Below are 14,860 nucleotides of genomic sequence, written 5' to 3' on the forward strand. Positions count from 1 at the left end.
GAGAAGTGATGACTAGCAGACTAAGTTTCAGAAGCATGCAACTTTTAAAAGGTTCTCACAGCAATTAACTGAAGAAAATGGCTAAGCCATAATGAGCCTCATGTTAAGGAATACTTACTAGTTAGGAAGTAGACACATGCTGAAATTAGTTTAAACAGGTGTATTGGGTCTGGCTGAGCCCCATAGCAGCCCTCATAGTGTTGTGCTTGTATTAGTAGCTAGAAAGATGGGCATAACGCATCAGTGTTCAGACTACTGCTGAGCAGTACTTGCACAGCATCAAGGCTGTCTGTCCAACCTTCCCCTCTGCCTCTCATCACTAGGCTGGGGGTGGGCAAGATCTTAGGAGGGGACATCGCCAGGACAGCTGACCCAAACTGACCAATGGGATAATCCATACCATATGACATCTGTTCAGATATAAAAGCTAAGAGAAAGGAGAAAAGGGAGGTATTCATTATTTACAAAGTTTGTGTTCCAGAGCAACTGCTATGTGTACTGAAGCCCTGCTTCAGTGGCCAAACATCGCCTGCTGATGGGAAGTAGAGAATAACATCTTTTGTTTTGCTTCACTTCTGTGTGCACAACTTTTGCTATTGCTTCACTAAACTGTCTGTATCTTGACCCACAAGGATTCTTTTCCATCTTATTTCTCCCCCCCGTTCTGCTGAGAAGGGGAGTGACAGAGCAGCTTGGTGGACACCTTGCATCCAGCCAGGGTCAACCAGGCACAAAAGGATTCTTCGGCTTTATTGTACACATGATACCAGGAAAAAAAAATAAATCTGAAAATTATTTTTAGATGAGCATCTCCTAAATGATATGCCACTTAATACAGCAGGGATGTTAAGATATTTTGGGGGAGATACTGTGAATGGCTGTTATACCTTTTACAGCCTTGTATTCATCCATAAAATGTGCTCACTGGAGTTGAAAAGGAGACGTGTATGAATGGCTCTTTACCAGCATCACAAAGTTGCTGTCAAAGGAAAACAGAGGAGTTAAAATACCCAAAATGTACTCTTTAGGAACATGGGATGGAAAAAGGTTCACCTCTGCATTTGTAAACAACAGTCAGGAGTTTGGTTTTGGCTAGCACCCACCCCTCTCTCTGCCTGGCTGAACATAATGACATAAGGGATGGAGGGAATGGTGACAAGCTCCTTCCTGGCACAGCAGGCAGGTCTCCCCCTGGGACAACCCCACCCTCTCTGGTGCCCTCGCCTAATAGGTGTGAGGCTTTGCAAGTGGAACTGAACATTAACAAGGATGATCATTCATCTAGCTTCGAGGTGTTGACGAAGTTAAGTTGGCCTACATCCTGTGTCAAAACTTCCATAAAGAAAAAAAGATTGGTCATTGTCACGGGAGACTAACTTCTGAAGGGAACAGAAGGCCCAATATGCAGACTGGACTCACTTCTTAGGTAGTCCGCTGCCTTCCTGGAGCCCTGGTTAAAAATGTGTAGAGAAAGATTCTTACCCTGCTACAGCCCTCAGATTATTATCCATTATTGAATTTTCAGGTAAGCAGCGATGAAGTTGCAACAAGTCTCAGGGCAATCAAGAAAGATTTCAGGGCCTTGGGGAGAATGGTTAAGGGATCAGGAGCACAAGCAGTGTTATCTATCCCTCCAGTTGCAGGGAATGAAGAGAGAAGAGACAGGAAGAGCCACCAGTGCAACACCTGGCTCCGAGCCTGGTGTCACTGGCAGAATTTTGGGGTTTTTGATCACGGGTCAGTTCACGTGACACCAGGCCTGTTGGCAGCAGATGGGGCACACCTGTCTCAAAGGGGGCAAAGGATCTTTGCACAGGAGCTCACTGAAAGAGCTATAAACTAGATTTAAATGGGGAGAGGGATAAAACCAGGCTTGCCAGAGATAAGCCTGGAGGCACAACACCAGTGTTGTGTGTGTTAGTGTGGTCAGGATGGTGTGTTAGTGAGGTCCTTCAGTCTTCCATCTCAGTGGAGGCAGGGGATGGAGAGCCATGTGGCCACAAATATGCAAGTGTTAGTAATGTGTTAGAAGTCACAGCAGTGCCTGAGAATGGTCACATAGGAATTAGGGCTTCTCCCCCAAGAAAGGTGGTGGGTTCAATAGCCCAAGTGAAGTGCTATACCAATGCACACAGCATGGGCAGCAGACAGGAGAAGCTGGAAGCAATTACGCAGCTGGAAAACCAGGACACAGTTACCATCATGGAAACATGGTGGAATGACTTTCACAGCTGGAGTGCTATGACAGATGGCTATAAAATCTCCAGAAGGGATAAGCAAGGAAGGACAGACAGTGCAGTAGCCCTGTATGTTCAGGAGTGTTTTGATTATCTAGAGCTTAATGATGGTGGCAATAGGGTTGAGTGTTTATGGGTAAGAATCAAGGAGAAAGCCAACAAGGCAGATATCATGGTGGGAATCTGTTATAGACCACCCAACCAGGATGAAGAACAGCTGGGAGAAGTCTCATGATCACTAACTAGCCCTTGTCCTCGTGGTGGACTTCAACTTACTAGATGTCTCCTGAAAATACAACACAGCATATAGGAAACAGTCTAGAAGGTTCTTGGAGTGTGTGGAAGATGATAACTTCCTGACACAGCTGGCGAGAACCGAACTAGGGAAGGCACACTGCTAGACCTGTAGTTTGCAAAAAGAGTGCGTGATGTGATGGTTGGAGGCCATCTTCGGCACAGCAGTCATTAAATGACAGAGCTCTTGATTCTCAGAGAAGTAAGGAGGAGGATCAGCAGAACTGCTGCCTTGGACTGCCAGAGGGCAGGCTGTGGCCTCTTTAGGAAACTGGATGGCAGAGTCCCTTGGAAGGCAGTCCTGAAGGGCAAAGAAATCCAGGGAGGCTGGACCTTCTTCAAGAAGGACATCCTAAAGGCTCAGGAAAAGGCTGTTCCTATGTGCCAAAAGAGAAGATAGTGGGGAAGAAGACCAGCCTGGCTGAACAGTGCGTTTGGCTGAAACTCAGGAAAAAAACCCAGAGTATTTATTACCTTCGGTAGAAGGGGCAAACAATTCAGAAGAACTACAAGGATATCATGAGATTATGCAGGGAGAAAATTAGAAGGGCCAAAGCCCAGCTAGAACTTCATCTGGCTACTGCCACTAAAGACAATAAAAAATGCTTCTACAAATACATTAGCAACAAAAGGAGGGCTAAAGAGGACCTCCGTTCTTTAATGGATGCAAGGGGAAACATAGTGACAAGGGATAAGAAAAAGGATGAGCTATCTAATGCGGCCTTTGCCTCAGTCCTTAACGGTAGGACTGGTTGTTCTTCAGGTACCCAGCCCCTTGAGCTGGAACACAGGGATGGGGAGAAGAATGAAGCTCTCATAATCCAAAGGGAAATGGTCAGTGACCTGCTACGCCACTTAGACACAAGCCTACGGGGCCAGACGAGACCCACCCAAGGGTCCTGAGGCAGCTGGCAGAAGTGCTCACTGAGCGACTTTCAACCATCTATCAGCAGCCCTGGCTGACCGGGGAGGTGCCAGTTGACTGGAGATTAGCAAACGCGACACCCATGTAAAAGAAGGGCCGGAAGGAGCGTCCAGGCAACTACAAGCCTGTCATTCTGACCTCGGCACTGGGGAAGGTTATGGAGCAGATCCTCTTGAGTGCCATCACACGGCAAGGACAGGACAACCAGGGATCAGGCCCAGTCAGCACACGTCCTCCTTGACTAACCTGATCTCCTTCTGTGACAACATGACCCACTCAGTTGATGAGACAAAGGCTGTGGCTGTTCTCTACCTGGATCTTAGAAAAGCCTTTGACACTGTTTCCCATGGCATGCTCCTGGAGAAACCAGCTGCTCACGGCTTGGATGACTGTCCTCTTCTCTGGGTTAAAAACTGGCTGAATGACTGAGCTCAAAGAGTGCTGGTGAACAGAGATCCGTCCAGTTGGCAGCCACTCACAAGTGGTGTTCCCCAGGGCTCAGTACTGGGGCCAGTCCTGTTTAGTATCTTTAACAATGACCTGGACGAGGGCATCAAGGGCACCCTCAGGAAGTTTGCGGATGACACCAGGTTGGCCAGGAGCGTTGATCTGCTGTAGGGCAGGAAGATTCTGCAGAGGGATCCAGACAGGCTGATCGATTGTTCAAGACCACTTGTGTGAGGTTCAACAAGCAGCAGTACTGGGTCCTGCGCTTGGGTCACAACAACCCCATGCAATGCTACAGGCTTGGGGAAGAGTGACTGGAAAGATCACCAGTGGGAAGGGACCTGGGGGCGCTGGTCAAATGCCAGGCGAGTATGAGGCAGCAGTGTGCTCAGGTGGCCAAGAGGGCCAATGGCATCCTGGCTTGTATCCAAAACAGTGGGGCCAGCAGAACAGGGGAGGCGATTGTCCCCCTGTGCTCAGCACTGCTGAGGCTGCACCTCGAATGCTGGGTTCAGTTTTTGGCCCCTCACTACAGGAAAGACATTGAGGTGCTGCAGCGTGTCCAGAGAAAAACAACGAAGCTGGTGAAGGGTCTAGAGCACAAGTCTTATTATGAGGAGCGGCTGAGGGAGCTGGGGTTGTGTTTAGCCTTGAGAAAAGGGGGCTGAGGGGAGACCTTATCACTCTCTACCTGAAACGACCTGAAAGGAAGTTCCAACAAGGTGGATGTCAGTCTCTTCTCCCAAGCAGCAAGCAGTAGGACAAGAGCAAATGGCCTCACGTTGCACCAGGGGAGGTTTAGATTGGATATGAGGAAAAGTGTCTTCACTGAGAGGCTTGTCAAGCATTGGAACAGGCTGCCCAGGGAGGTGGCTGAGTCACCAGCCCCGCAGGTATTTAAGAGATGTGTAGATGTGGCACTTGGGGCCATGGTTTAGTGGTGGACTTTGCAGCGCTAGGTTAACAGTTTGACACGATGATCTTAAAAGGTGACTTCTAACAAACATTTCTATGATTCTATGAAAATACTGTCTTTAGCAGCACTAATTGCCAGATTTTTGTTTCCTCTCCTCAAGAAGAGCCAGTAGTGTGATTTGAGGGGGCTGAGTATGGATGTGTATGCAAAATGCGCAAAACCACTGAAATAATGTACCCTTTCTGAAGCTTTAACGCTGTTCAGTACAGTCATCCAGTTCAGGCTGAAGTGCGGGAGCTTACACAGCACCCTGAATCTAGGGAGGTAACAGCACCAGGAAGGAATGTATGTGAGGAAGAGTAACATTCATGGATAAAACTCCAAGTCAACCCAAGGCCTGGCATTTAGTGCAGAAAATACAAAGGTACAGCCATGGATTATATCAGTTGTGTTTTCTATGGATTACTAAATACCACATAATTCTTTGGTTTGATGCAACCAAAAATCCAGTTCCTCACAACTGTGGGAAGTCCATTTTCAGCAGTTTTCTTCTGGTTCCCTTACCCTTCAGTTTCTCTGTTGCCACTTCCAAGACACTGACACAAGGCTTAGATTGGGAGGGACTTCTTCACTAGATATGAAAATCTCACGTGTGTTTACAGTTTACTGACTCATCTCCAGGTGGGATTACACATGCTTCTCTTCAGAAGCCTGGGACATGTTCAGGCAGGATCAAAGGGGACACGGCTGCTTTACTGGATATGGAAACTCACTATTACTTGGCAGTGGAGTGGGGCACTCCTGGCTTCCCAAGGGCATTTATTTGTAGAGGCAATCTGGTCATGATGACTCGAAATTGGTGCGAGAAGAGAATACTGAGAAATGTAAAGTGATGTGCGTGGGCTGGAAGTGGAAGACTGCCAAAAGTGGAGCTGCAAAGAATGTATTTACAAAGCTTCAGCGTGAAGGAAAATGAGGGTTCTTCCTGTAAAAGTCAGATGCCTGGGAACAAATACTGAAGGGTGTGTTTCAGAGCAAGGATTACTATTTTGGGAAACTCTGGTGCTGACTAGGGAGTTGTCTGGTACCCAAAGCAATGGTGTGATGCAAGGGTTAATGTGATCACTGTATTTGTTAACATAGGAACATTGAGTAGGAATTTGGTACACAAATTAAATTACTTCTGTTTCTCAAATGCCTACAGCTGCTGGTGAAGTACAGCATGCAGTTCTCACACAGTATTTCAAGCAGCATGTTAAAAAGTAGAGGGTTAGGAAGAACTGGAACATTTATTAAATGATTGGGAACTATGTGTTTTAATGAAATAGTCAAGGACTTTGATTTAGTTAGCTTAATGAGGAAAAGCTTTGACTTAAAGGTAGCTGGTCTGCAGTTCCAATACAGGGAACAGATGTGAAAAAGCAACTCTTTAACAAGAGTGAGTGCTTGGGAATTAGACAAGCTAGATAAATGCAGCCTAGTCATGACTTATATATTTTTTAAAAAGAAGGGTAACCATCCACTGGAAAAACTTAGCACAGGTGACATTAGACTCTTAATCACCAGTAATTTTTAAATAAAAATTGGATAAATTTTTTTTTGAAAAAAATATCTAGCTCAGGCAGCAACTACTTCAGCGACATTTTATAACCAATATTACATCAAAGGTCAGCCTATAGAATTCTGTTCATTTAATCTAGGATATATAACATTTCCAGTCTAACAACTTCAAGGTAAATCATAAGCATGCATAAAGAATGCGTGACTACAAACCCTATGAGGCATATAAGCATTCACAATATTTATATGTTTTTCTCCAGAAACTATTCTTGGCTGTGCAATGTAGATACCACCGCAGTAGCATCAGACCAGGTAGTAGCAGCACAAAGCTCAGCACAGGATGCAAAATCCTTCTGCAAATCAAAGTGAATACTTGGGTGTTTAGCTCATGCTGAGCTCCCTGCTGTTGCCTGCAGCTCAGGAACTATGAACAGATGAGGTTATAGCAGCAGCTGATATTGCACCCTCTCCAAAGTAGTTCAAATAAAGGCCTAGGTGGAAAAAGTGTCTGCCCCTGACTTGTGAAGTAAGACTTTCCACAGAAGAACCATATTCATTGGGAAAATTTAACTGTAACAATTCTTGTGGTGAACTCTGTCACTCTAAATCAAGTTTCCATGTCTGCCTCAAAAACATCCCCTTGCTCTGCACAAGCTCTTGGCCCCGTTAAGAAAATTACTAGGTAATATTCTTAAGACTTGTTTTGATGAGGTCAAAAGAAATTATTAAAATGGTCCCTTCTGACTTCAGAAAATATAAAAAAAACCCTTATGGATGTGATCCACTGGCAGTGGAGAAAAAGTAAGAGATTTTACAAAGAACTAAAGTCCTAGATTTTTTGGTTAGTTATTTTCAGGATCTGGACATGTACTGAATTGTGCATCTTAACACAGAAACATCAGCACAGGGCTACAATTTAAAAAATATATCCTTAATTTCAACTCCTAAATACTTCTGTTAAGTCTCTAGGGAAAAAATGGACAAACTGAATATGACAAGCACACAACAACTTCCATTGATCCTAAGGTCAGAAGCAGCAGAGCAGGGTTTATAGGGAGCAATGACATACATTTAGGGCTTTGACAAAGGAGCCCTGGCTCATCTTGCCATGACAGTTGTTAACAACTTAACCCAAACAACTTTCCTGCCCCTTGGCTCCAAAGTCACCATGCTTTTATTTAATCCACTGCGCAGTAACTACCTTGGGGAACCGCTCAGCTGCATGGCTCACGCTGTTGATGAGACTGAACTAACATGGTGGACTGAAAACAGGTGAAAAGGGGTACAAGCACATGCTCCCTTCAGCTCTGGGGACCGAGACCTCTTGGGAAGAGACAAGGTAGGCAGCTGTTAACAGTCACAAACCGTAGTGCCACAGGAAAAAGCTTTTTTTTTTTTTGGTTTGAGTAGCTTAGTTTCTGATCTCTGCAGCACAGCTGGGTCCGACTTTCCACAGAATGTACCTCACACTGTGAGGACAAAACCCCAAGTCTCCAGGCTGCCAGGTGTCCAGTGAAACTAGGGGAGAATATTCTTCTCCTGTGAATAAATGTTTAGAGACATCCTAAAGTTCAGATTAAAGATCCAGTCATGAAAATTCAGACAGCATTTGCAGATATTTTAGGCTCGCATTACTGCAAAACAGAAAAGATCTCCAAAATGTCATTTTAGAGTAGAAAGTCATTATGAGGTCCTACTACTGTAAAAATTATTCAAAAACCAGGAAAATGTTTTTAATCATCAGATTTATCTGAAAGTACATAAAATATTTCTGCATGGCTACTTCACCATGTGTCAAATTTTAACTTGGACTGCATTTCTGCAGACAAATTGTGAATACTTTTAATAAAAGCACTACTTTTGTTATCTGCTTGTCAATAATAACAATTTTTCAGATGCTTTAATCCACAATTTCCTAACTTTCTAAATGCTCTAAACTTCTTGAATCCATGGAAAAAAGCCTGTAATATGTTTATTTTAATCCGCATTTTTGGGAACATTGACTATGATTGAAAATTCAGTTTTCATAATTTATTTTCCTTCCTTGAAGCAGAAAAGGGTATCAACAGCACATCCATTATATTATCATGCTGTGCTAATTTTTATTCTACCTTCATGTTTCTTAAGGAAAACATAATTATCACTATTATAATCCACAACAAAGGAAGGTACCTATGAAGTGTAACTGCAACTTATGTTGACAACAGTTTCTTCACTGGAGGAAGCCACAGGTTTGTGGTTTCATGAGGAAATCTTAGAGCGCTACAACTTTTTTCCCCAGTATTGCATCCAAGAGAAGTATTGTCTCAACCCTTCAGCTTACCCATTGGTACATCAGCCACACCCAGCTCTTCCTCTGTCCTGTTGAGGCCTTTCAAGGGGACAACAAACTCAGGAAAATAGATAGTTTCTACCATCTCTCCAGAGCTTAATACAACAGAAAGCATTGGAAACTTCACAGCAGCTCCTCCAGTCTTCAAATAGGGGACATTGGCTAGTTCTGTGAAGATGGCTTGTTTGCAAAATTCTTGCACCATGGCAGTTGTTGCAGGAATAAGAGGTATAGTAGATGCAGACAGATCTGTGAAGCTCTTCTGAACTATAGCTACGTAATTTTCAGATGCCAGATTTTGCTCAGCTTTAACAGCAACCCCACCTTGAGTACTGTGTGCAGTTCTGGGCACCTCAATATAAGAAGGACATCAGACTATTACAGTGTGCCCAGGGGAGGGTGACCAAGGTGCTGAAAAGTCAAGGGCAAGACTTACCAGAAGTGGCTGCGGTCACTCGGCTTGTTCAGCTTGGAGAAGAGAGGGCTGAGGTATGTCCTCATTGCTGAGGAGTGACCTCATCACAGTCTACAACTTTCTCAAGGACGGCAGCGGAGGTAGAGGTGCTGATCTCTCTGGTGACCAGTGACAGGACACGACAAAATGGAATAAAGCTGCATCAGGGGAAGTGCAGGCTGGGCATTAGCAAAAGGTTCTTCACTGAGAGGGTGGTTGGTCACTGGAACCGGCTTCCCAGGGAAGTGGTCACAGCACCAAACCTGTCAGACTTCAAGGAGCATCTGAATGACACTCTTAGCGATATGGCTTAGTTTTAGGTAGTCCAGCAAGGAGCAGGGAGTCGGACTTGATGATCCTTATGGGTCCCTTCCAAATAGAGATATTCTAGGATTGAAAAAGGCACAATCTCAACATAAGAATCATGCTTCTCCCAAAGTTAAAGTCTATGCTCCAGAGCCTGGAGTAAAATCCCTCAGTGAGATGGCAGGAAGAATTTTATAACAAAAATAAAATGATATAGCTTCCTTGATCTCATTCTTCAAAAAGGACAAAGGATTTTTCTGAAGTTTTCAAAAAGCACTTGGCTTGAAACAGCCAACCAGCCCAGAAAATCCAATCTTCTTAACTAAAAAAAAAAAAGGGAAATATTACAGTAAATGAAAATATGATTTGGGGATTTAAAATATTAGGCAAATCTAACTATAGGTGTTAAAAATTCTATTTAATAATGGAAGTGGCAAACCAATGACAGCTCTTACAATTTCATTAAAGCAAATTATTACCTGTGCTGGTTTACCATAAACAGTTAGGGTTCCAGTATCTTAATTTTTATTACCCAGAAGTCAGGATTAATAAGATTGGCCTTCCAGAAGTTTCCAGAATGTCTTTTTTGTAGGTGTTACATAGATACATTTTCAAAGCAGTCAGCAGGTTCATTCAAGCCAGTGAATTCTATCTATGGCTAAGGAAGGAATCTGGGACTCTGCAGACTGCATGAGCCAGAAGAAAGTGAGACTTCTGATCCCAAGACAATAAAATGTTTACTTGATTTCATTGGAAAGCCAACCAAGAAAAAGGAAGCATTTCACATCAAATGAGTGAATTATCAGCAAATTAAAAAAAAATAAAATATATACTGAAGCTAGCTTTTTAAGAGGCAAGTCCATCTGTTTCTACTGGCCTATTTGGTATGAAGCAGTTCTATGAAATTTTAAAACTTTCTTTTGTGGTGATTAGAAATTATCATAGGCCATTGTTACAAGTCATCATCCCTTCAGCCCTTTATCACACTACTCAAATAAGGACTTGTTCTGGAAAAGATTTTGTTGTTGTTGTTGAAGATATCCAACTGAATAGAAGTGTAAGCTGATCAGGTGGTCGTCTTCTCTATCTTGATTTTCAACAGGAAGTCTCCAAGCCAAACAGCTTGCAGGCACTGGGCAGTGATGCTGAATGAAATCCTGGAAGAATGAATTACAAGCACTAAGCTTGACTATGTTGATTCCCAAATCATCACACTAAGGGTTTAGACACAAAGCCAATTACACAATATGCAAATTTATTGTATCACATCTGGATTACATATGCTCAGCTTCTTCTCCATAGAGAAATCCTTCCTTTGCAAAAGTTACCAGCAATTAACAGAAATATAACTATGGTGACAGATATGATTTAGCTATCAGAAAAAGAAAAAAAAAATCCTCTTCCAACAAATCACATACATATATATACAACAGCAATAGAAATAGATTGATGTTGCCAAGAGTTGCTAAAGCAGAAACAGAACTGCTGTATACAACATTCTTCCATCCTAACCCAGCTGATTTTCAAATTTGAGCAGAACAGCTCACTAACTGCTGCAGCTGTAGTTACCTTTCCATGTCTTGCATTGTCTTGATGTAAAAAACAGGCTGGAAAAACATGCAGAGCTATGCATGTTAGGTAACGACAGTGCCAGAAAAGCCCATGAGGATAACTTGGTTAAGTTCTGTAACAAATTACAAGGTATACCCAAGTAAATATTATTTACTGCTAAGAATGCCTTTTTTCCCCCTCTTCCTGAGACGATCTCCCTAAATAAAAGGACAATCGGAATTTAAGGGGTTTTTAGTGCACATAGGTGATCAACATGGAAAAGCATATTTAAAAAAAAACCACTCAGACCAGATAATTCAAAGGGTCATACTTATTTTACTGAAGTAAAATAAAGACAGCAGCACTAACTACATTGTTTTAATTATCCCAATTTTTAAAATAGTTAAGCTGCTTTGGCATCTGTGCTGCTCAGTTTTGCTTTCCCGCTCGATGCTAGCTACAAAAAACTGCATTCTCCTGCCATGCATGATTATCTACTTCCTAAAACAATCATTTTCATATGTTGCCAATGACTAACAATCTTAAAATTCAGAAAAATATCCCCCCCCTTAGGAATTTCACATGTATGAAGTTTCTATATAGAATATACAAATTTGCTTTTTCCCCATTACCTGTCAGAGACTACTCAGAATCTGGGGTCTCAAGGGGTCCACAGATCCCAAGTTAAAAACCACTCTCCTGAAAAGTTGGATTTCTGCTTTTGTTAGTTCTTCTTTCTCTTCTGTTAAAAGAATATCCTGAGGAATCTGGGTTAGCTGGTAGCATGTGCAGCCTTCATGTCATAGTAAAAAACAACTACTGTTTTTTCAGCTACTGTGATAAAACTCTGTAATAAGCATTGAATGCCTTCAGACCCATTAACTAAGCGGGGCTTTTTTAACAAATTAAAATATTTCTTCATATGCAATGTAGAATACAAGGAAACTGGATAAAGTAATATGCCCTTAGTACTTTTGCTCTGTACATTTATCCTTCCATCTTGTAAATACTGAGGCATACGAACAGTGATATGCCTGTGTGCAGTGTGACTCAATTTGCTGAGATCACATGTATAACTGTTTGTCAGATCAAGGCCTAAACTGTCAGTAAAGTGCTTAATTTGCATAATTTGAATTGAGGAGAGTAGTAGTGGCAGTACCTGGTAGATTAAATGTAAGGACAGAGCTAGAAGGGAAAAGGTCTTTTTATTTTTTTTCCTCCAAAATACCTGAAGCTTTGAACAATCTAGCATGTTCTAAATTGAAAACATTCTTTTTCTTTTTTTTACAGAATTTTTATGAACCTTAGGAAAGAAAATTAATTTGGACAAGCTGAAAGACAGACTCAACTTCATGACTAACATGGGAATTACCCTAATCCTCTCTTCAACTTAATCATGGAATTTTAACAAGGTTTTTTTGGGAAGCCCTTGAGATCTCCTAGGTTGAACATGAACTTATGTCCGTTATTTTTATACTAGTTAAAATACACCCATAAATGCAATCTGTGTCCGAGTTATGAGATAAAGCCTTTTAGTTCCAAATCACTTGGAATCTTGGCCAGAAATTGCCACCATTTGCTGGCTTTTGCAGGATATGCATGAAAAGGGTTGATGATCTCAATCTAATAGCAGTTCTAACTCTGAATCTCCAGCTATGCCTACTTAACGCCAGATTATTGGGGGGTGGGGGTGAAGCTGTTCCCTTGAATCTGAGGAATCATCCACATTTGGAAGCAATTCAGAAGTTTCTCCTGTGCTCTGCTCCTCCAAACATCTACTGCTCACCCATAGAAAGATACAGTGCAGACTATACCTCAAAAGGTATAATCCACACCTGCTCTCTTTGTTTCTCTTTATCACAGTATCCAGAACTAGGAAACTCTATGACCTGGAAGAAACTTTTGATTACAACTGTGTAAATGAGGAAAGCCAACTGTTTGATAGAAACTTTTTCAAGGCTAAAAAAGAATCAGAAAACCATGTTGGCCAGAACAAATTTTCTGCCAGCATTAGTATTTCTGCTAAGTAAATTTAAAGACAGCAGCACAACCATAAGAAGCATCAGTCAGAGCTCCGATTTGGTAACATTCCAGATATGCTGCAAAATCTTTTATTTTTTTTCAGGCCTTTAGGGATGGATGGGTTGAGGAATATGAGGGGCAGGCTCATTTAGATGATAGGTGGTTACTCACATTGGACAGCTGGTTTACAGAGTTGTTTATATTGTGTGCTTTGCATTTTGTATAACGCTTGTAAGAGTGAATAAATGCTCAAAATACAGTCATTAGTAAATGTTAATATTATATCTACCTACCAAAGAATACAAAGAGGAAACTGTTACTCAGGGAAACTCACCGTTTCATAAGCAAATCCAAGAAAACATTAGAATTGCTAAAGAGACCGAGCACATGCTCCATCAGGTGCAAACCCGGGAAACTCTTCCTTGTAACAGCATATAAACACCAGCCGTGCCCTCCTCGCTTACTTCTCCTCAGTCCTAGGCTAAATTTTAATCCAGAAACTCATTACCAGGCATCGTTTCCATCGTTCAGCGCTCTTCACAACTGTTGGCTTCGGCACAATTTCACGGGCTACAACTTTACAGAGGGCACGGAGGGAGGAGGGCTGTGTGTTTTTCTACTTCGGGTGCCTCTCCTCGGCTGCCTCTCGTTTGGCTTTTAACGCTTGCAGGTGTTGCCTGGCTGCAGGTGTTGCCTGGCTGTCCGCGCTGCCCGGCCCCGCGGAGGCGGCTCCGGCCGACCCGCATCTCCCCCGCCGTTCCTGGCCTTTCCTCCCTCTCCCCAGGCTTGGGTAAACAGCTGCATCGCAGCTCCTAAGCGACCGGTATTTTCAATTTCGAAGCTAATAACATCAGCAGTGTACAAGCATGTGCTTACCCCGCCTATCCCCGACAAAACATAAAAGCAAACCCCCCGTTTCCTTTCAAAACATAAGCATGGCGTTTTGCGTTGTTTTCTAAGGGGGCGGGGGGAAGCAGAGAGTATTTTTCTTGCAAGTTCAAGTGTAAAGTAAGATGCTTTAAAATAAATTACGCACCATTTTGAATCTACACAAGATTGTCTAGGGGCCAACGCCTACAAATCCTCCCCTTATTATGTCCCAGGATGGAAGCTCTGATGCATGGACACAAAACAACTTTGCTCAGTGACCTGTAGGCGAGAGAAAATCCTTGCCAGCTCTGCAAATGACCCAGCACTGATACTTGCTTCTGTAACTGTTCACTCAGCAACACTCCCCATTCCGTTATGCACGCTGACATTTTTGGACCCGCGAATTGCAGCCCCGGCCAATCTTTTGAAAACATTTGGTGGTAAAATTCAAGCAGGTAGTTAGGGTAAAAAGAAAGAAAGAAAAAAAGAAAAAAAAAAAAAAACACACCAACAAAAAATACACCAAAACCACAGCGGGGGCGGGGGGGCGGCGAAGCTAACCTGCTCAGCGGTAACAGTTGAGCGAAACTTGCTGAGCCGCCCGCACCCGGGTGGTGGCAGGGGCGTCCCACAGCCCCCGGGCTGGCACCGCTGGCGCCCCCGCAGCTCCTCGCTGCGTCGACCATCCCCTACCCAGCACAGCGAGGACGGGTCCGTCCTTCCCCCGCAAGTTCTCTCCTCGCCCCCCAAGCAACTGCAGTACGCCAAGTTGGTGGGTTGGAATTTATCCCCCCCCCGCCCCAGCTGTTGGATTGCAGGGTGAATTGGCGTTGCCCGCTGCCTCGCTGCCCCCAGCGCCGGCTCTCTGGGGACCGAGGAGCGGCAGCAATCCCCGGCCTTGCCGTGCCGTTCCCATTGGCCGTGCGGCCGACAGGGTGCGACGGGA

General features: G+C 43.4%; 1 long non-coding RNA gene across 1 annotated transcript in view; it reads right to left on the reverse strand.

The window, feature by feature from the left end:
* The window catches only part of LOC308061686, a 46,057-nt gene extending 31,258 nt beyond the window's left edge, over positions 1–14,799 (reverse strand). The window contains exon 1 of the long non-coding RNA XR_013927321.1: positions 888–14,799. This is a non-coding gene — a long non-coding RNA (uncharacterized lncRNA). The remainder of the gene's footprint in view (positions 1–887) is intronic.
* Positions 14,800–14,860: the final 61 nt, after the last annotated feature.

The sequence above is a fragment of the Falco punctatus genome, assembly GCF_963210335.1.
Source record: "Falco punctatus genome assembly, chromosome: 3".
In the NCBI taxonomy this organism is placed as follows: Eukaryota; Metazoa; Chordata; class Aves; order Falconiformes; family Falconidae; genus Falco; species Falco punctatus.